Here is a 21,340-nt window from a genome sequence, read left to right on the forward strand (position 1 = left end):
ACCAATTTAGTTTGGTACGATCAAGCCAATTTTGTGCAATATAAAATTTTATTAAAGAGCAAATAAAAATGATAACATGTGTGTCTAAATTTGATAGATGAGTTAGAGGAATATGTAGGATGGCAAATTCCCAGGATAACATAGATTTATGGTATCCCATTCTTTGTAGTCTGACTTTCAAAGAAGTCCATAATCTATGAGAAAAATGACAATACCGCATAATATGAAGTAAATCAGCTTGGGGATGATAGCAGCACGAGCATGATGAAGATTTGTTTGGATTGAATTTATTTAATTTATACGGGGTGTAATAGGCATCATTATAAATCATTAATTGGGTATATAATAATTTTTTGAAAGGGATAAATTGCTTTGTATGTCTGATAGCCAGTAATTTTTGAGACTCAGAAATCTAAGGATTATAATTCAGCCAAGTATTCGATAATAGACATTTGTTTGCTGTCGTTAAACTTTTTATCAACTTGTATGAATTTGAGAGCATTTTATCAGATGAAGATATCAATTTAATGATTGTGTTGAGATTATTCATTTGAATTTCTGTTGGGTCTAAACACAAAAACTTATTTTTGATTATTTGTCTTAGTTGACGAAGAATAGGTGTATAGTTCCAATTAACTTTCAATGATTCACGCCAAACAGGTAAAGGAATGTCAAGATGTTTCAAGATGTCTCCAATTTTTAGATTTTTTATAAGAGGATATTTTGTTAAATCAAAAGGTTTATTATCAATCATTATATTTGGGTTAAGATGGAGTGGTTGTAAATAATGAGAAATCTTATCTAAATTGCAGATATTTAATAAAGTTTGAAAAGCAACAATTTTATGCTTAACAAACATAGATAAGTTTTTGGTACAACTATTGTCCAAAGAGATAAAGGGAAGAGCAGCTGGATTTAAATTTTTTGAAATGATGTATTTATACCATAATTCCATCCATAAAGAGTGATTTATATGAATAATAGATTTGAAATTAGATATGGTAAGGAGCTTATTGGAGGAAACTATCAGATAATAGAGATATAAGTCAGGAAGACCTAGACCACCCCTGTCCTTGGATACTGATAATCTGGAGTATGAAATTCTGACAGATTTGGGGAACCATAAAAATTTGGCCAATGCCTTATTTACGCGATCAAAGAAAGATTTCGGAATTATCTGATCAGATGATCTAAATTGATAAAGGAATTTAGGCAAATATTCATTTTAATTATCGCTGCTTTTGATAAGAGCGAAAGATTTAATAGTTGCCATCTGTTTATGTCAGATAACAACAAGTTCCAAGCTTTATATATATTATTTTGAGATGATGATTTGTTATTATGTTCTAGGTTGATACCTAAATATTTTATATTATAAGTAAACTGATACTGATGATCCATAAACAGATGAGTATTGTGTACCAGATGGTTTAAAGGAAATATAAAGGTTTTAGAAGAGTTTAAACGATAATTCGAAACTGAAGAGAAGCAATTAATAGAGTTAATTATTTTACTAAAGTCAGAAATAGGAGATTGAAACTAAATTATTAAATCATCAGCAAAAGCTGAAAAATAAATTTTGGTATTAAGTAACCGAGGGACATTGTGGAAAGTATTTTGAATAATATAAAGCAATAAAGGTTCTAGGTAAATATTAAAGAGAAAAGGAGATAACGGACATCCCTGTCTTGTTCCTCTAGTAATCTTTATAGGAGAAGAAAAAAGACCATTAATATAGATTCTGGTATACGTATCTTTGTATAACATTTTGATGAAGTTTAGGAAGAATGGAGGAATATTAAAACAAGACATGGTCTGAAAAAGAAAATTCCAAGAGACTCTGTCAAAAGCATTTGATGTGTCCATGATCAATGCATATAATGGGTTTGCGTCTTTTTTAATGAGATGAATGAAAGTTTCCAATGACAGAGTGTTGTCCCAAGTATGTCTGCGAGACATGAACCCAGATTGATCTTTAGAGATAATTGAGGGTAAAATTTTTTTCAATCTATTAGCTAAGATAGAAGATAGAATCTTAGTATCTATATTTATTAAAGAAATGGGTCTATAGTTAGCTGGGTCAGACTTTTCTTTATTACTTTTCAGAATTAAAATAGTTTTAGAAGTATTCCAATGAATATCTGAGATGTTATTAAGTCTTATATAATTATACACCTTGAAAAGAAAGGGAAGAATTACCATTTTAAAGGTTTTAAAGAATTCCGGAGTGAATCTGTCCGGACCAGGAGATTTAGCTGTTTTGAGATTGTCAATAGCATCTGAGATTTCTTGTAAGGATATAGGAGTTGAAAGTAAACTTTGTTGACTTTCATTTAATTTAGGAAATTGCAGAGATTCTAAGAAGGTTTTTATATTGTTCTTATTACCAGTATTAGGCGAGATTGAGTATAGATCAGTAAAAAGAGTAGTAAAGAGTTGAATAACTTCTTCATCTGTGTTATATAATCTATTGTTGTAAGACAAAGATGTTATATTAGGTCTATTAACATTAATTTTTATAATTCTAGCTAGTAATTTAGATGGGACCTGCGCCCACTCTGAATATAACGCTAGTAACTTTTGTTCAGCTAAAGATAGATTATGCTGATGCAGTAATATTAACTCTTTTTGATCCTCAAGAATTTGTTTTTCTATAGAATAATCAAATTTCATTCTAAGTTGTTTTTCCAAGGATAGAATTCTAGATTTTAGGAACTCCTCTTTCTTAAAGTAAAGTTTTTTAAAATAGGACGCTTTACTAATAAATAAACCTCTTAATCTAGATTTACAAGCTGCCCATTGTATGTCATAAGGGATATCTGATGATTCCAAATTGATCTCCATTTCTTGTAAGATTTCAGAACATTGTTTGCAAATTTCTTCATTTTGTAATAAATTATTATTTAAGGACCATCTGCAAATATTACTTTTATTTTTATTATTATTTATGTTTAGATTTAATAAAATTCTTGAGTGATCAGAAAAGAATCTAGGTTCAATAATAAAATCTAAAATATATTTTGAAATAGAATGAGATAATAGAAAAAAATCCAATCTGGACCATGAATGGTAACATTTAGAGTAGTATGTATAAGTATCACTTCTATTTGGGAATTTAACAGTGTGTATTGGGTCCATTAAACTGTAATCCTCCATCAAATCATTAAGGGCCTTAGTTGATTGATAGTTGTCGGAGAGACCAGAGCGAGAACGATCAATTTCTGGATTTATTACTGCATTCCAATCCCCACCTATTGTAATATAATGGTCTCTATAAAATGAGAGCATTTTATGAATCTTTAAAATAAACAGATGTTGTGCGTTACATGGTCCATATAAGTTTAAAACTAAAAGAGGTTTATCAAGACCATTAATGGAAGCAGTAAAAAAACACAATCTACCATCATTATCAAATTTCTCATCTATAATGTTCCCCAAAAATTTTTGCTTAATAATGATTGCTACTCCTCTGGAATTTGATGAATCTCCTGAAGCTATAATCTTCCTAATCCATTTTTTGTTATTCTCTTTATCCCAATCAAGACGAGGAATATGGGATTCCTGAATAAAACAAATATTAGCTTGTGACTTGAACATCAAATGAAACAGTAAAGACTTTTTTGCTTTGTCTTGAATACCTCTAACATTCCATGAATCTAAAATTAAGTCAATTGTCATATTCTAAGCTTACCCTTGTTATTGATATTGCTCTGAAACCACAGATTAGAGTCCAAAACACAGTTATATCATTACATTTGAAAAAGCTAAAAAAATCATATTTTAAATGAATAGTGTTTAAAAATGACATCACATTAATAAGAATTACTTGTAAAAGAGAGATAGAATCTAAAGTATTATGATAATTTTTCATAACCTTTATCCTACCCCTAGTGCCTACCCACCAAACACCAAATGATAAAGGAAGATGTAATGTAACTATATTAGATAATGAAATTTTTGGTCGTAAAAGTATGAAATTTGTATCTAAAATACTCAATATTAACCTAACAAAAATTAAACTCCGTAATATATTACTAAACCTATTTACAATACAAACTACATTCAAGATGTCCAACATGTTCAATCCCTACTTAAAAAAGTTAGCTACGAGCTCTTATTTATAAGTAGAAAACTATATAGTGATAAATATATTTCCTCAAGTACTTAACATATCTATATAGTGAACCTTTATGATAAAAGTCAAAGCTATTTAAAGTAATATATGGTACAATAAAAAGACCAATATAATCACCTTACAGTCTAGATTAATAAACCTATGAAAACTCACTGTAGATAAATCAAATATAAGCTATTAATTTAGTTATAAATATAAAGATGACTATATAAATAGTAAAACAAAACAAGGTTACATGCCTATCTGAGAACATATAATTAACTATAATGACTATGTCAGTATCCATTTAAAAATAGTTATTATAAGAAGTATTTGAAATTAAAGTATATTTATTTAAGCTATTTCTAATGTGGCAAGTATTTTTTCTATGAAAATTAGTTTTTATACTTCAGAACCAAATGCATAAATGCATAACTGACAAGGCTGGTAGTAAAAGTAATATCTCCCAATATTTACTGTGTAATGTATGTATTTTGTCGCCATCTAGTGGCACAATATGTACAAAGAGAAACACCACTGAACATTACCTAGTCTCCTGTAAACTATTGTAACCCTATAAAGCTTAAAAGAATTATTATAAGATATTTAGTGACAATAGTTTTCTTCATGTAAGGTTAAACTGCCCCTTTTTATTTATTTTTTTAAATATAAAGAGCAACATGACAACCTATTGTTAAATATTACATTCACTAAATACATTCTGTTCTGCGTCTCCCTTATCAATCCAAAACTAAATAAACAACATCCAAGACACTCAATCAAGTCAATTACAACATATATAATAAAGCCGACAAGCTCAAAATTAAAACTAAATATATTTTCAGCCGATTAAGATATTTACTTTAACATAGCTTAAATGCACATTTCCCCACCCTATATTTGTTAAAATAAAACAAAAAGCTAAATAAACGAGCATCAGTGAAGCATAAAAATCTTATTTACTATTACTATACTTTTAAAATGATTATGGATGATATTACACTGTTATATGGTTATACACAATAAAACTAACCTGCCTTAAAAAAATGAACAATGTTCGTGTATTAACATCGAGTGGCTTTGCTCAGATTTATTGCTTGAGAAGGAAATATGAGTAATCCTTGTAAAAATAGATGTAAATAGCCACCGTTAACTTAAAAATGCAAATCGCATCTTTGCTGTAAGGTTACCGGTGTGTATAAGGGAGTAAATACATTTCAGTCGCTTACAATCTATTAAGGGATACACACCTCTTCATGTGCGGCGCTACCAGCTGTTCGCATTGAGTGATGACGTCACCCACATCTTCGGATCACTCCTAGAAGGTGCGTGCTGCACACAGTAGCAGTCGGCGCTTCAGGAGAAGATTTTCTCTTCTGAAGATCTCGAGCTGCGCAAATTACTCCCTCCACAATCGCAACTTCTGTAAAGGAATCTTACTAGCGGAAATTAAACAGAAACTGGATTTTCTTGATGGATAATACGAGTTAAGAAAAAAATACATAACTAAATGAGATTTCAAATAAATAAAGAACAACATGACCACATTACCCCTGCCTGCAAAATACATGAATGCAAAGTACAAAAGGCATTGTGAACACAAATGACATTATGACTCCATTCCTGTTCACCATATCAGGGAAAAAAAAAAGTAAAGTTAGATGATAGCCAACATAAGTGAATTAAGACCTGAAAATAACCATAATGCAACATATTATAAAACTCATTCAGAGTGACACTTTATGACACATTATCTGGTAACTTTTTAAAAGTTTTAACAAAAAATGTCTTTAGCTTCTTTTGGTTCAGAACACACATATCTTTTTTCATTAATTATAAAAGACAAAGTGTTTGGATAAGACATACGAAATCTTATACCTCTTTTTATCAAGTCAGCACAATAAGGTGCAAGTTTTTGTCTATTTAATTTTATTTGAGAAGGAAGGTCTTGGGAAAATGACAGTTTGTGAGATTTCCATATAAATTGTTTTTTACTTTTCGCTGTCTCCAGTATTTGGAAAGTGTCTTGAAAGTTTAATAGTCTAGTATAAATAATTCTTGGTGCAGAAGAATCTTGTCTGGAACGTAAAGCTCTATGTGCTCTCTCAACAATTATGGATTTTGAGGTTGTTTCACAGTTTAACAGTGCTTCAAAAATGTCTTTAGTCACAGATAATAAATTTTTATTGTCATAAGATTCTGGCAAGCCACGGATAATGATATTATTTCTTCTACTTCTGGCTTCCAGATCCAGCATTTTAGTTTGTATATCAGAGATAGACTTATCTTTAGATTTAAGAACAGTTTCCAAAGTATCAGTTTTTATCTCTAGAGCAGTATTTCTATTTTCTAACATGTCCATTCTGTCATTAATTTGTTTTAAAGTTTTACTAAAATCTGCAAACTGTTCTGAGAAATTTTGGATGGCACTTTGAATAGGTTTCAAAGCTACTTTTAATTCCTCTAAATAAAAGTTTGAGTCAATTAAGTCTTTGTTACTTACTTTAGAAGTATCAGTAGATTGTTTGGATGTCCTTAATCTTTTTGAACTAGAGTCTTTTTCAGGAGAGAGTATTGAAGAAAATTTGGCCTTTGTGGTTTGAGTCTCCATGGAGTCAGGCTTTGTAGCCATGTTCCAAAATGAAGTGCACTTGACAGGATGTCAGTAACAGGAATAGCCTGAAGCAGCAGGTGGCCCAAAAGTTGTATTATCAGAGCTGTTCTGAGGTAAAATAAGACCCAGGATCCGAAGTTCCAAGCCAACAATAATCCAAATACATATGAGAGGATTTATAGAATGGATTTTGAAAAAAAACTGAGGAAAAAGTTTGCTATAAAGTTATAAAAATCACTAAAGTTTAAAAATCTGTGAGGAGCTCAGAGAGTAGGGACCAATCTAGTCGGCAGCCATCTTGGAATGATCGTGACAGTGGGTACTTCTACCTCCAAAAAGAATAGTTTTTTCAAGGGGTTCAGGCTCTGCACAAAAAGCAAGTATTGAACTATGTGGTGCCCCCCCCCCCCTTTATTGTAATGTCATTTTCTCATTATTTTGAGTGTGTAAGCCTATGTTACTACCTATGGAGTTAAACACCTGCTGTGAGCTTAGGTGCCCTGCTAGTGCACTTTGCAACTGTGTGTGTGTGTGTGTGTGTGTGTGTGTGTGTGTGTGTGTGTGTGTGTGTGTGTGTGTGTGTGTGTGTGTGTGTGTGTGTGTGTGTGTGTGTGTGTGTGTGTGTGTGTGTGTGTGTGTGTGTGTGTGTGTGTGTGTGTGTGTGTGTGTGTGTGTGATGCTGCCCTCCTGCTGTGTCAGGAGTATGTATGTTATGTCATCATCCTTGGCAGCGCCATTCTGGTGTCAACACCTGCTATGCTGAAGCACAGGATGTGAGTGTTTCTGGTGCCGACCCCGGGAAGAAATATGCCAAGCTGTGGTTAATGTTACATTTGAAAGTTTGAATGATTTTTACATAAATGCCCACACATACTTACCATGCATTCTCTGTAGAGTTTGTTCCACGTGTGAAGTTGATGGTGTACCTGATGATGAAACATGTAAGGATTATATGTACATAGGTACCATGGCAAGTACATTTTATTTAGTAAAATCATCTACACACTAACCTTCCACACTGCCTGACTGTGATTGTTGCAGTGGTCTGAAAGTAATGGTGTCTGTATCACCTCTGATGATGCCAGCAACATCCTAGTCTACATAAAAGTCTTTATCCCTTATAGAGAGAGAGAAGGTACTCTCCATCCGGTTTTAAAGGTCAAAGTGTGGAAGAGCCAACAACAGTGCTTCTTCAGCCAATTGCATTCTTCTTTGCTTTTGTCCACATTTCACTATGTCATTTGCCCCTCTCACACTGTGCCATGGAGCACTTCCTTCCTCCTACACCTTTTATCAGTCACTACTTGATTCCACACCTTAGCTCTCCTTCTATATTTTGTCCCACCTTTTTCCAAAAAAGATATCTTCCATATGTTCTCAGATTATCCACAAGGATGTGATTCTTCTCAGGACTGAAGCTGTCTTTCCTGTTTCTTGCTACCATCTGTTGCATTATTTTCTATCATGCCATCACATGTTAAGCAAAATTGCACCTGCCTCACATATATGTAACTTTAAGCAACTACACACCATGCGTGTCACTGCAGAATTTAAAAAAAGGTACCATTGGCATACTGAAACTTGAATTCTTAGTTCTAGGTTTGAATTTTGTCTGTGTTATGCATACCTATGCTGTAGTAGTAAAGACTATGCCTATAAGTGTTATTGTGAGGGTGTAGCATAGTGTTTATTAAATAAATTGTCATGCGTATCACTCCTTTGTTAGAAGAAAATGTCCCGTAGTATGGCTATTGCCATTTCCCAGTGGCAGAGGCCAGTGTCTGCAGAAAGCTACCTCACAGTTGAAGACAGCAGTGAAAAATGGCACATTCGACACTCCCAAGTCTTTCAGGTTCAGTCAGATAAGTATTAAAATATTTCTAGTCTTACCAGTCAGTTAGAAGCTAATGTTAAAACAGATCACTGTAAATTACAGAGATGATTGCCCTTTCCTAATAATTCCAAGTTGTCCTAAACATTTTACTTTGTTTTATACTTTACTACAATTTTTACAGAAATACAGAGCCCAGCAATGCTTAAAATGGCAAACTGCAGCAGGACAGCATAACTTGGAACTGATTTGAAAAGTTCTCATGCAAATCAGGCTCAGCCACACTGCACTCTGTGAATCGTACTTCCCCACTGCGCTCTATGAGTCGCACTGCAGTGTAGATGCATAATCACTCTTATTGGCAAAGCTGCTTTTGATTGTACTGGTTTAGACTTTTCATCAACCATTATGATGATGTTTTCCATTTGTCACTCCAGCTATTATGTTGATGTTCTCATAGGCTTGAGACTTTAGTTATGTTGCATTACTTCTCTGTTTTGCCAGTTGTGTTATTATGTCTGTAGTTACTACTTGACCTGTGTATAACTGTACTTGAATGTAACTTTTCTTTGTAACTTTTGTCTGTACACTATATATTAATTGTTTTCTTATTTCTGGAGCTTTTCTCCCCGGGACTCCACTGAAAATGGACGTGTCCAGTAGACAATCCCAGTTAATAAATGTAAAATAAAATAAATATAATAATAATTTGCTGTAGAGAAGCTGCCCTTTGATCATGCACATACATGCACATGTGCCACTTGAGCCTCAGCTGAACTCCATCCAACATGCTGTACCTTGTGTATGTAGTGTATGCATTCCTGTGCCTGTCTATGCCCAGCTTTCACTGTCTCAGGCTTAAAGTTATGTGTCCTGTTTCACGCAGTAGAAGCTGCATCATGTGACACAAGTTGAGAGATTGCACCTTTCCTAAGATTTTTTGCACAAATTTTTCTGTGATCTTCCTGTTACTCCTACAGATAACAGCTTGTATGTGAACACCCTTAAACAAGTGAAATAGAACAACCATATCAAATTCCACAAGGGTTGCCATTTTTTCAGAAATAAACAAACTCAGTACTTTGCAGTGGATGTTGACACAGCCTGTCTTAATAAATGCCATCTTATTATGGAAACTCTTATTATGGAATTGATTAGTTAAATACAAGTCATCCTTATATGGGTGTTTGAGCTGGGCAGAGTGATGTCACACCCCAGTGAGTGTGGTTCACACCCTATTATACCATGACCCCCCATTAATATTCCAAAAAGTACACGCTGATTCGCCAGCGTGCACATTGTAAATCGACTTATACTAATGGAAAAAGGTCCGGTCGCCCAGACTTTTTCCATTAGTATAAGTCTCTTTTAAAACACTGTCTCGCTATGTTAAAAGAGTTTAACATAGCGACACGGGTTTAAAAAAAGCAACGGAGATCTCTGTTGCTTTTTTTAAAGCTGTCTCGCTATGTTAAACTCCTTTAACATAGCGACACAGTGTGTAAAAAGCAACGGCGATCTTGCTTTCTCTGTTGCTTTTTTTTAAACCTGTCTCGCTATGTTAAATGGGTTTAACATAGCGAGACAGCTTTAAAATAAGCAACGGAGATGTCCGTTGCTTATTTTAAAGCTGTGCGCTATGTTAAACCCATTTAACATAGCAAAACAGTAAAAAGCAATGGAGATCTTGCTTTCTCCGTTGCTTTTTTTTTAAACCTGTCTCGCTATGTTAAATGGGTGTAACATAGCGAGACAGCTTTAAAATAAGCAACGGAAATCTCCGTTGCTTATTTTAAAGCTGTCTCGCTATGTTAAATCCATTTAACATAGCGAAACAGTAAAAAGCAATGGAGATCTTGCTTTCTCCGTTGCTTTTGGCCACAGCTCTGATGTACTGCGTAGGCATGCGCAGTACATCAGAACTGCCGCGGATACCAGACAGCTGCGGAAGGGTAGCAAAGAGGCATTATACTATGCCATTATTTAAGAAAAGTAATTATTTCTTTTCTTAAATAATGTCATAGTATAATAGCAATAACCCACTTCTGGGTGTGGGTAATGTGGGATTTACCCACGGTTTTCTTTGTTTGGTCCCTCGGGCTTCGCCCCCGGGACCAAACCACGCCAACAGTGGGTAAATCCCGCATTACCCACACCCAGGCGTGGGTTATTGCTATAGTACTCCTTGCTTCAGACTTGTGCATCTCATTCTGAACCTGTTTTTTTTCATGGCCATAAAATCCATTAAAGCCTAGGATCATATCCTAGCCTGGTTCAAAAGAGATATCAAGAGTCTCCTTTATCCGCTGCAGAAGTTAGAACATGCTTCCCATTTGGGCAAGAGGAAAGAAATAGGCATCTGTCAAGAGCTGGATCACCTGTCTTCATTAAAAGGGCTCCCCCACTCTGGTGAACAATGTAGGCAAACATACAACCAGTGTGTTTTAGAGGTACAGAACAGAATGACAAACTTCTATAGTAGCTATCGTATTTCTAATACATTATATTGATATACAGTGACATCTATCTATAGTCATAGTTAGCTTACTGTTCGTTTGTAACTGTTTCTGTCCCTGTCTCTCTCTCTCTCTATATATATATATATATATATATGTGTGTGTGTGTGTGTGTGTGTGTGTGTGTGTGTGTGTGTGTGTGTACATGTACATGTACAGTAATGTAGTTAATCTCTCATAGGTTAAGCAAAGCTGTAAAACCTGAAATGGCTCATAGGTGTGCAAAACGGTATTGTTGTCACATTCACATTTGAATTACTTTCTTAGAAAATGTTCATTTGCTGTGTTTGTTATATATTACAGTTCAATCTGACAGTTTTATTGTACTGATGGAATTAATTAAGGAATATTAATATATTCATAAGAGTTAATTTGTTAAATATTAATAATCTTCAATATATTATGCAGAAAATTAGTTTGCAATGCATTAGTTAATATTTTGCACTACCATGTCGATTGCTATTGATTATGTAGTTTAGGATTTCCTTAAGTTTCATGAACCTTCAGCAATGGCTACATACAAAGGCACCTCACCCTGCATAAGAGAATGGAGGGGTGAGCAGAAAGTTACCAAAGTGTAAAATCTTGATTATCTGTATACATTGATGTAAACTATAAGTAACACTTTAGGCCATAATGAACGACATGAAGAAATAATATGACGGTATCAATGCAATACCATAGAAATACTGGCAATGATAAAGACATACATTAACAGCTGAACATTAATGAGCAGTTGAAAGCTGTTTGCAGTAAGCAAACATGCAGGCCTCTAGTCTTCATGAAATTGACTATCTGCTGCTGTTGCCATGGTAGCAAACATTTCACAAATAAATCATTACCCCTCCTGCCAACACAGACATTTGTTGACTCCGAATGTCTTAACTCAGGGATGTTGAGTACTTCCTGTTGCATTCTCTGCTTGTAGCAAAGGCATAAAGAACATGACTTCCAAGATGGATACTTTCCCAACTTTACAGCTATATTTCTAAAATTTCTGTTTCTTATATACTTACAAAGCAACATTCTGCATTTTCTAAGAACAAGACAACTGATTACTGTATAAAATGAAGAGGATGTATTGCCATACCTTAAGCTATATTATTGCAGATACTAAAACAGGAGATATCAAATTGCTTGAAGCCAGAAAGCATGCACATTTAGGATGAGTACGCTACTGTCTTTTCTCCTATTTTATTCCATATCTCTACAGCTCCTGAAGAAATCAATTACAGCATGGGAGATCGTAGGTTTACCCCGGGAATCATCTCTGTGTCACTGCTGGACAGAGGCACAACAAACTAATGGGCACAGTATTTTTTCATATAAGGGGTGGCGTAAGCCACAAAAATTTGGGCTAGGCTTATAAATGCCTTAGGACAGATAGCCTAGTATAAACCTATGAACCTATGAACCTAAGCAGTGAGCAGCCCCAGCAGAGAATGACCAAACTGATGTCACAGCCACTTAAGTATAAGAAATAGTCAGGAAAATTAAATACATACACATATGGCATTAAAATAAGGTAGCATTGCACATTGAAGTAGCAGATTTCAACTTATCAGACTGTTGTAGTCTCATACAAAGCAATTGTCAGAGGCCTCTGACTAACCAAGTTTGCAGACAATTGCAAACTAGGTGCAGTCATTGAATCTCCCCAAGACACCAACACCCCCCCAAGCAGGCTTGGCACTGACTAATAATTGATGCCAGAGTCACAAATCTGAAGCTCAATGTCAAAAAGTGCATAATCGTTTCCTTTGGAAAGATGGCCACCCCTTGCAAATTACCAAACTAATAATATACCTCTGAGAGTAGACACAGTGTTCAGGGAATGTGGAACAAATCTAGACAGTAACTTGGCCTTTAACCATTATGTAGTTACTTTAGTAAGTCAGTCTGTTTATGTTGCACAACCTATAAGCAAATGTATGGCATATAGGTCCAAAGATGTCTGTAGGCTAAAGAAGTCATTATTCTGTTGTACTTGGCCCTCATTAGACCAGCCATAGAATACAAAGTTCCCTTCAGTATGTACCTGACCAGACATATGCAGCAGCTGGAGTATCTCAGAGCTTCCTCACAAAAAGAATACATGGTGTAGGCAACATGTCCTGTGCAGACCACCTGAAATCTTATTCTTATACTTGGTAACATACAGGTTGCTAAGAGGTCATCTGTGTTTGACCTCCAGTCATAATGGACATGTTGCAAATCAACAAAATGCATCAGAAAACACCCAATGCAGGGATGTATACCTTATCTGCAGTTTAAATAAGACATGCTGGAGGGACTTTTATATGTCTCAGAGACCACCCCTTCTGTGTAACTGGCTTCCCACCCACAAAAAGTAGAGTTCTTCTCTGCACCTCTTCAAGCACAACTCGGATCAATGGATGGGAAATTGTAAATTAACCCTTGATCCGGCACCTATGTCTCTATTAGAGAATGGCACCTTGTAAATATTCATACACTTATATCCAAGTTATATATACCACCACAACAAAATATGGAACCAAAAACTGACTAATATTTTTGGGAAGCATGGCTAAAGTTAGAAAATGTACATGTTTGTCATTAAAATAAAGGGATTTACTACTTATGAGTCCATCTGTTGTCTCCTATTCTCACTCATTGTTTTCCTTTGTTTTTCCTTTCTTTCTCTTTTATGATTCTTTTTTTCCTGCAGGTCCAGGAGTGCCTTGGGCAGCTCAACCACTAGCTTCCCTAGTGAAGGAATGCTCACCATCTCCAACTGCCTGCATAGAGACAGCGTCACATGACAGGGGTGGTGGCTGCACCCCTGAGGCCCTGCATCAAAAGGCAGCCTTGTAAGCCAGGACACTAGGCTTCAGGAACTGGTAGAAGCTTGAATTGAGAGGGTCATGGCGAGGCATTGGCACCTGTACCAATCTCTCCTCAGTGATTTGAAGACTCACTAACCAAGCCACCTCTGACCATCAACCCACCAGATGCTCTACCTGCACACCATTTGACTCATACATGAGGCCCTCCAGACCACAGTGGATGCTGGCTCCCTAATTTCCTTATCCTCCCTTTGTGACTGTCTGCCATGTGCATGTCTTGTCTCTCCTCCTGCTGTCAGCCCACTATCTATCTTGTCTGTCTTTCATATTTTATGTCTCAAAAATTCCTTAATTCTTTCTTCCACACACACTCTGCCCTACTTCTTTCCGCAACTTCCCTTATTAAACTAAAATTTGAAAAAATGGGAGACCTGTCCCCACAAAAAAAAAAATATATATATATATATATATATATATATATATATATATATATATATATATATTGTCCATCCTCTTCCATCTCTTCTAGCACAATCTTCTTAATGTATTCCTTTTTCTGTTTCTCTTGTCTTCTCACTCCAGCTGTCCTATCTCCCCATTTATAAGAGCCAAAATAGGGAAGCCATATAAAGACACCTTTAACAATGAATAAAAGAACCCTTAAAACACTTTGAGTAAGCTGTGGGCCAGCAGAGCTCAGCTCTGCTCAGTACAGGTTTCTGTGGAAATTTCAATACGTCCAAGCCGGCTCATGCCTGCACCCTCCTACTAAAATGCATGATAACATTTGTGACTTTATGTACATATGCAATTTTCTGAACATAACTATATCCATTTCTTGTCAGTCTATGCTGCTTTAGATGTGCAAAACTTTGGACATTCCTTCACACAGCTAAGAAGCTGGAAAATCAGGTCCACATCTTTGCACTTTACTTATTTAAAACGAGGGGTAGCATTATGACTTTTTGTAGCATGCAGCTATGAATACCACCCTATCTCTTTCAGAACTATACTTGCTGACTTATGCATATAAAAACTAAGTCAGTTAAGTACAGTGGAAACTAAGGAATTTGTTATAGTAGATATTATTTTAACAAAGATGTCAGAAAATATATGGAATATAGCCGATCATCCCTTTGGGTCTGCAACCATAATCTTTAGAAGTAGTCAGCTTAGGTTAAAAACACTTCTGAAAACATAATGCCATATTCTGGAACAAACATGTTTATATAAATGATCTTCCTCAAGTTATTGAAGAGAGATTCAGCTCTGTGGTTTAGTGGGAAAAAGCCCTGACTTTACCTAGATAACCAAAATTCAGTTATCAGCTCAGGCAGCAGAGCAACAAATGCTGGGAGGATGAGAGTGAATGCCTGATGCCAGTTCTCCCAACATGGAGAAGGAATGATGTCAGTCCACTGCAGGAATAAAACACTCAGAGGTAGGTACGCATGAGTGCCGGTGTCAGGCCTAGGAATGAATGCCTTGCTAAGCAGTCTATGCACTGTAACATCCATTGGGGAATGCACATTAGGATGAATGCTAATGTAGTCTGCTTTGTGGGAAACTGTAGATATCTTTAACTGTATAATTGCAGGCTTGTTAATATTTTGACTAAATCCTTACAGCCCTTGATACACCAAATGCCATATGTGTTCTATAAGGAAGACTGTATATCAACATATCAAGAAAACAGGAAGGCTTCTGTCTAACTAAGCAAAATTTATTTCTGGTCCTAGGAAGAGAGATACATGAAATAACTTTTTTCTACTGATGTAGCATTTTTAAATAGCGCTTATATTTTTGACTCAGTTACACATATGTTCTTACATAATAGAGTAAAAAAAACTAAAATGAGTGTCTTATAATTCAAAATGGTTTCTGGACGTTTATTAAATAGACAAATAAGAATGAAGACTAGGGGGGTATATATTCTGTTTCCTCTGTTAAAGTGGAAATGGCTTATGGATTTTGATTAAGTTACACAGTATTTATATTTTTTGCACCGTGTTATCTAAACTCTTCTGGTAATTAAGTCCACAGATAAATATGAAAGTGAAGCAGTAATCAGAGATGAACACCACTAGTAAATTTTAAGTATATCCAGCATATAACGGTGAAATGGAAGAGACTGATTATCATTGTGCAAAATAACACATTTAGGAAATGGTAAGCAAATTACTGTTTTTTTTTTTTTTTTCAGTAGACATCAGTTTAACTCAGGTATTTGAATCTTTAACAGATAGTTATTCATCTTTTGACACTTAAGCTAACAGACTTTTTTCATAACACATGTAGTCCATGACTCTTTTCAGCCAAAAATTACAGTTACAAAACAAATACCATGATCAAATAACTGCATTACCAGTTAAGACTTAGAAACAGAGAATGAATAAATGAAAGAAAGAGTGAATGAAAAGTGTGAACATAAGAAATAGCCATTTGTTTTACATATTCAATAACATATTTTATGATCACAGTGGAAGGCTCAAAATTAAAATTGCATTAAATTAAATTAAGTACATGGCTAAGTACTAAGCAATTGGTCTGCTGAACATTACAAACCTAGCCAAAAAAAAAAAAAACTACTCAAAATTGCCCTGTAGCCTCAAGGAGAACAAGACAAACTAGATCAGGAGAGAATTTGAGACTGCCCGTCTAATTATCTAGGTTTACCTTGAAGGTGGTAAGGGTGGTACTCTGCTTGACATGTAATGGAAGTTGATTCAGAGGTGATGGATATTAACATGTCTTATTTATCTATTGCTGAAGCTTTATCTCCTTTAACCGAGTATCTGATGTGTCATTAGTTCTGCAAAGGAATAGGAGATAAAACAAGGCTGGATCTTTTATGGAAAGAAAGGCTAGATATAGATCTCTGTGAAAGAGTCTGTATGAGAATGAGTACAGAGGAAGGGCTGCCAGTCTCGCCTGGTAACTAAGATGTTAGAGAGCACTGATCTTTTTAGTTATGAATCTCTGGAGTGTCTCAAGTTATTGACATATTTAGATAAATACATGCCAAAAGGTGTTATATTCAATAATGGGTCTGATAAAATATGAGTAAAGGTAATTAAGACTTCTTTGGTTCTAGTGGAGATGCCTTTGGAATTAGATGGGCCAGATAAAAGGCTTTCTAAACTATTTTGGAGACGTGATGGCCAAATGATAAGGATATGGTAAGACTAATGGGTCTATAGTTACCACGGTCTCTGGATGGGGCACCCTGGTGTAATGGCATTACAGTAGCTGTTTTCCAGGATTCAGAAATGTAACCAGTGGAGAGGCTTAGATTAAAGAGTCTAAGTAGGGGTTCAGAAAGGCCATATTTGTCACTTATAATAAGGCAAACTGTTGTCTGAGCCCATGGATGAAGTATTTATAGTTTTTGAAAGAGCTGAGAGGCCTTGTTCCATAGCAATTAAAGGGGGTGGCTGGGATTGTGAAACCTATAGAATATCTATAACTGTGGGTGGAGTAAATTTGTACTAAATTTGTTAGCTAGGATATTATCTATTTCCTTTGGGTCAGAGAGTGTAGTATTATTGTGGACTAGCTCTGAACACTGTTGGGTGTTCGTTCTTAACTTCCTGGCATAGTTAAAGAAAGATCTGCAGTTATTTTTGGTTTTAGTGGCCATTTTAAATCTATACTCAGCTTTGAGCTTTCTAATGGTTTCCCTTAAGTTTTAGCTTGCTTAAATCATTCCCTCCAATGGCACTCTGGAAGTTAGCACTGTAACTTCCAATGGACAGAGCCTAAGCTTTTTGATGAAATCAAATGATGTCCTTGTATTTCAAACAAGTGTTTATACATCTGTAATGATAGGGGGTTACTAAAGAAGTAAAAATGGTAAACCCTTCAGCACAAACTATATTTATAGTGAAAGTATTCTTTAGGTTCTAGGTCTTAAACTGAATTTTATAAGTTACACTAAAAAGATAGATTATTCATTAGGTTCTAGACATACTTTTCAACCTCCATATGCAGAATCAGGAACACAAGACCTTAAAATCAGGGACACCTATTTAAAATAAGATATGTATATTCAAATAAGCAAATTAATGGACATGCCCACACATTCAATTACACAAAAGCAGAGCATCATTTTAGAGGAGTCTTTTATATTATTAAAAGAGCTGTATACATACACAGGCATTCTTAAAATATAGTGTTCATATTTTCATGCAGTAATGGGGGGGTGGAGTAGCCAAGCAAGCAGATGCATTTTAAATCTTGCTCTATAAACTTAGAAAAATACAGCAATAACAGGATATGTGTTAACAAGGATATTCTAAAGGATTTGCAATTCTGAAAGTCAAACGTCTGTCATTAGCGATGTCAGTCAATGATTTACCAGAGAGGAAAAGACAAAATAAATAAATAAATAAATAAATAAATAAATAAATAAATAAAATATATGGAGCTGTACCTTAACAACCTCTTAGTACAAGAAATATGGACAAAGCATAAAATAACGGGGGGGAGACAAAGATCCAAGCAGACATTTTAAATCTTGCTCTATAAACATAGAGTAACAAGATATGTGTTAGTAAGCATTCTCTAAAGGATATGAGATTAATTTTCCAGAAAACGCAACATTTTAGGAGGAACAGAACAAAAATGTATGACAAGAAAACAGAACCCAACATCCCATATAATTAACCTGTTAGAACTTTAAAACATAAAATCATATGGACCAAAAGTTAGGGACAAATTTTTAATATTACTCCTAGTCCTATACACTTATACAAATGCTGGAATAACGTTATATGTGTTAGCAAGCAGACAAAACCACATTTTATGAGGAAGAGACAAAAATAAATACCTATGCCACCTCTACTAACAGCACAAAAAAAATTTCTGGATGAAGCATAAAGCAAGGGGCAGGTAACAAATGTCCTTTCCAGACTCCTAGTAGTTTACAAAAAGTTAAACTTACCTGCAGTCCTTAAAAATGAACACAAACAAACCTCAGATTTAATGTGCAAAAATTCAGCCACTTCAGCTCCTCTCTGATTTTACAGGGTTAATCCAGCTCTTCAAATCCTTATCCTCGGGTGTGGCAGACAACAGTCAATCCTTCCCATTGAATCTTCTTTTTGGGCGTGGCAAGCAATTAATCCTTCTTCCAGGCAGCTTCTCCCTCCTGGATGGTGCTTTTTGCTTCATGACTCTTGATACTCGAAGCACTAGCAGCAAATGACCCAGCTCTAAGAAGACAATGGGCTGCACTACAGGCTACTTCATCATGCCTTGCTTATATGTAGACTGTGCTGACCTAATTGAAGACGAAGACACATCAGGTCTGCACTTCCGCATATACAAAGCAGGAAATGGAGAACAGGACTGTAAGATGCAAATGAGATGCAGTAAAGAGGCATTCTGATGAGTTAAGGCAAGTACAACCAAATCAGAGGTCGCTTTACCACAAATCACGGGAGGAGCAGCTCTCAAATCGTGCACTTGAAAGATTAAGCTTATTTAAGCTTAAAAACAGGTGCTCCCAAGGAATTTGGGACAACTGAGAGCTGTGGTTCTAGGTCTTAACTGGATTTTATAAGTTACAGTAAACAAAGTAACTAAGTTTGTAATATTTTATAATCAACTTACAGTATCTCAGCAACCATTGAAGTTAAACACTGTCAGCAGCATTTTGTTCATCTAACTGAAAGATTCCATGAGGCTAACCTAGAGGTGTCAGTAGGATGTAACTGCAGAAACAGCTGGAGGCATCATTAAGCTGTGCTCTTAAGATAAGTAAAACGAGACCTCTTATAAGCATTAAGCAGTTTCTTTCTCCTATTACATAATTTATCTGGGTAGTCCACCACAGGGGTTAGTTTTTATACATCTCATGTGTGTTGAAAATAGGGATTGCCTTATCAATAAAACTATTTAGGTGGGAGTAGAAGTCAAAGGTAAAGGTAGCAGCTTTAACAATGAGATCCATCACAGGAGGATTACAGCAGAATTTATTTAAGTCATCAAGTAACTGAAGGTTTGCCTTTGAGAAGTCCCTAAACAATAATAAATGCAGTAATTTAAATAGGTCTAAGTGTATGCAGACTGGTTAAGATTGGCTAATGCCTCACTTACCAGTATATTTAATACCAGTTGCTTTTATACAGATTACTGAACAAACTGATATAAAACAACCATTTGATAAATGGCTCCATAATACCCAGCTGCCACTCAACCCTTAACAAAGCCACTGCTATTTTTCTCCAAATCACACATGCCTACTAAAGTGAATTTGAAAACTGAAATTAAAATAGTCTCCCATACAAAACTTCTTGCAGTGATTATTTATTTATTTATTTATTTATTTATGTATTTGTTTATTTATATTTGTTGACCGGGAGTGTCCGACTGGACGTAGGTCCATTTTCAGCGGAGGCCCGGGGAGAAAAGCTCCACAGTTAAAATAAACAGACAGTAGTTACATTGGATTACATAGCAATTAACAATTTACATATCAATTACTTACAACATATTTACAGATGAAGAACATAGTACATCAGTAGACAACTAGAATCTTTATCTGTGAAGTACATAACAGACATTAACAAATGTTACAATAAGAAGTTCCTGCTGTATAATAAGTACTAGATTTATGAACATCTGAGCTTGCTATAATCAAGGTAGTTAGTGGAGTGGAAAGGAAGGTAGTGGTTGGATGGGGTGGATGATATTAGAGTGGGAGTTGCAAGGGCATAGCCAGCATGTTTTTAGGTGCCCTTTTAGTAAAGTTTTGAAGTGGGTGCATGATGGTACGGAGGTAATTGTGGGTGGGAGGGAGTTCCATAATTTGGCTATGGTGCAAGAGAATAGTGCTTTACCAGCAGACTTATTGGCTTTAGTGATCTGCAAGTGATTTTTGTTGCTGGATCTTAGTGGTCTGGTGGTGTGATAGGGTTGGAGTAGATTCTGGAGGGATGGGACATTTAGTGGATGGTTTACTAGTTTATGGGCGAGTGAGAGTTGATACCATTGAAGGAGGTTAGGGAGTTCAAGCCAGCCCAGTTCAACAAGTGAGAGACAGTGGTGACTACGGTAGGATGCCCCTGTGGCGAATTTGGCAATTTTGTTGTAGCAGGTCTCTAGCTTGTTTAGATTGCATTGCCTTAGGTTGGTATATATTGGGGAGGCATAAAGTAGGGTGGAGATAAGGTGGGAATTTGCTATTGAAATCTTTACTGCTTTGGTGAGAAGATGCTTATTTCTGTATAACGTTCCTAGTTTTTTGTGGACTTTTTTTATGGTCATGGATATGTGAATGTCAAATTTAATTTATTGTCTATTTCCACTCCTAGCAATTTGGTGTGTTCAGTTGGGTATATAGTGGTGTTGTCTTTTGCTGTGATGTTAAAGTGAGAGTTGTTTTGAGTATGTTTGGTGGGGTGGAAGATGAGTAGTTTAGTTTTGTTTGGGTTGAGTATTAATTGGGAATTGGAT

The 21,340-nt window shown here is 35.4% G+C and overlaps 1 protein-coding gene across 1 annotated transcript in view; it reads left to right on the forward strand.

The window, feature by feature from the left end:
• The window catches only part of TMPRSS5 (transmembrane serine protease 5), an 819,938-nt gene that overhangs the window by 208,540 nt on the left and 590,058 nt on the right, over positions 1-21,340 (forward strand). The gene's annotated exons all lie outside the window — the stretch shown is intronic.

Source organism: Protopterus annectens, chromosome 8.part0, assembly GCF_019279795.1.
Source record: "Protopterus annectens isolate FY-2018-M chromosome 8.part0, PAN1.0, whole genome shotgun sequence".
In the NCBI taxonomy this organism is placed as follows: Eukaryota; Metazoa; Chordata; order Ceratodontiformes; family Protopteridae; genus Protopterus; species Protopterus annectens.